Consider the following 2,525-nt stretch of genomic DNA (forward strand, 5'->3'; position numbering starts at 1 on the left):
GGCAACGGCGTCGATCTTCCAGTCAAGAACCGTCTGAGTAACCGTCACCTGGTTCCCCACCCACCTTGGATGCAGTTGCCGGGGCAACCGCCCCGTCACTGTCGACCTGGCAATGGGGACTTATACCCCAGAAGAGGCCAGGGACAAGGCCGTGGGCCACCTAATGTGGCCTGGACTCCCTGAGTAACCCCTCCCTTCAAATCAGGCCCAGCAGTTTCGTTTTACATCCCTTATAATAATCAATACCGGTGGGATGAATGAAGGAAGAAGGGAATGAGGCTTCCACCTCTCCCGATCATCGGCAGTTAGGCAGCAAAGCTGAGAAGTGGACGGACACACCTGAAAAATAATAATAAACTCTCATCGTCCCTCCTTTTCCTATTAAAACCTACAAAAACAAAAGAGAAACAGAGTTAAGAAGAAATTGACTTGGGTAAATTAATAGGAAACAAGGGCCTGTTCTAGTTAGGCCCCAGTCTCCACGGCAACACAGCAAAGGCCGCCACCATCGGCAGGTCTCCACGGTGATAGCTGTAAGGACCTGGTCCCTATCCCCGAGGGTCCTCCAGGTCTCCATGGTGATGGGGGCGTGGGGGAAAGCCAGGATCCAAAACGACGTCCCGGAGTCACCACCGCAACAGAACAATGGCTGCCTCCTGTTCCCAATTCACTGTTGCATTCACATCACCTGGTAACTCACCGTGGCGACAGGACAGGCCCTGCCTCTGTCCATGCGTCACTAATGCAACAGAGCAAGGCATCCCCTTTCTCCCGTTCCTTGCGGTAACAGAGCGGGGCCCACCCCCAAGTCACCATGTCGGTGGAGCAGGCCCCGCCTCGCACCCCATCTCCACGGTGACACATCAAGACCCCCCACTCCTATCCCATCACCATGGAGACGAGGCAGGCACCCCCCTCCCATCCCATCACCATGGTGGCAGACCAAGCCTTGTCTCCCTTCAGGTTAATGATGGTGACAAAAGAGTACTTGCCTCTCTCTCAGTCTCCATGTTGACAGCAGCTCAGGCTGAGCCTCTAGTTGCATCTCCATGGGGGGAGGGGATGAGGCAGGGTGGAGTTGGGGCGGGAGTAGGGGAGGGAGCAGATCTGTGGGGTGGGGGCTGGATGTTAGGCCGTTGACTTGTCCGTGGGCAGCAGGCCGTTGCAGGAGGGGTCGGCCTGGGTGTCCGCCTTGCCGGGGCTGGACGAGACCCCGGCCTCCCTCTCCATCCCCCGGAGGAGCTGCCGACGGTGGTACCAGAGGTACTCGGGTAGCAGGAAGCCGGTCGACGAGAGGGCCAGCAGGCCGAGGTTCACCCAGAAGGGGTTCCCATGAAGAGGTCCCAACATGAGGATGAAGAGAGGCTGCTGTAACAGATTGACTACGGGGCTGATCAGCGACTGGAGTCCGATGAGAGAACCAAAGTGATTGGTGGGATAAACAGAGGCGTAGAGCCCTCCGCAGGCCGAGTATATGAACCCGCGCACCACCGTGTGGAAGACAAAGGTGAGGTACTGGAAGGGGAGCAGGTTGATCATGCATGTCACCCCGAAAGCCACCAGCAGCAAGCTGGTGAAGATGAAGGCCCTGATGGCGTTGGTTATCTTCTGCACAGAGCGATCCCATGGCCTCCGACCCCGCTCCCCCTCATCGGCACCACTCAGGCAGGGGTTGGCAGCGGTGGACACCTCGACGCAGTCATTTATCTTCCAGTCCATGACGTAGCCGATCTTGTGCGAGGTGAAGAGGCATAGCAACTGTAGGATCCCGAAGATGGAGGAGTAGAAATTAACGGTATCGTTGGCTTCCTCCAGAAGTTCGTCAGATTTGCTGCCGTGGGTCATGATGAACTCCAGCATCTTGTTCATCGCTCCCATGTAGAAGATGAGCCGCAACTGGATCATCTCCATCGTGACCAGGCTCCAGAGGAAGATGGCTGAGAAGACTCTCTTCTGGAATGGGATCCTTGCCTCGGGCCCTGGCCTCTGGGCCTGCCTCAGGCTCTCAGTGGAGAGGTGAGTGTGTTCCTGAGATGGGGGCAGCTGGTGACTCAGGCTTTGCCCGACTGTGGTGACGTGGACGTAGAAATGGTCTCCAGTCACCTTGTGGTCCAGAGCCAGGCTGTTCAATTTCACCTTCTGTATGTAGCTGGCCACCTCGGGGTCGGGGAAGCTGGCCCAGGGCTAGTTGAGGCAGAAGTTGTGGAAGACGAGACAGGCCAGGCTGGCCCAGATGGTGGTGATGATGGTGAAGGGGACACCCGCGTCGTAGATCACCTTGATTCCGGGGAAGGTGACCTCGGATGAGGTGTAGGAGCCGATCATCAGTGACATCATGGTGGAGTGGAGGTTGCCAAACATGTTAGGCAGCGTGAGTGAGGAGAATGTGATGCAGATCCCTCCAAAACCGTTGAGTGACAAGGCCAGAAAAATCAGTGCAAAGAGAGTGGGAGGATTGTATGCAGCCACAGCAATCATTGCACAGGAGAGAGTACACCTCGGACTTCAACTACTGCACAGAATCT

At 56.6% G+C, this 2,525-nt stretch overlaps 1 pseudogene; it reads right to left on the minus strand.

Annotated features, from left to right (window-relative positions):
- Positions 1 to 1,128: 1,128 nt before the first annotated feature.
- The window catches only part of LOC134352257 (large neutral amino acids transporter small subunit 3-like), a 2,703-nt pseudogene continuing 1,306 nt past the window's right edge, over positions 1,129 to 2,525 (minus strand).

This window comes from Mobula hypostoma, chromosome 9 (genome assembly GCF_963921235.1).
Source record: "Mobula hypostoma chromosome 9, sMobHyp1.1, whole genome shotgun sequence".
Lineage (NCBI taxonomy): Eukaryota > Metazoa > Chordata > Chondrichthyes > Myliobatiformes > Myliobatidae > Mobula > Mobula hypostoma.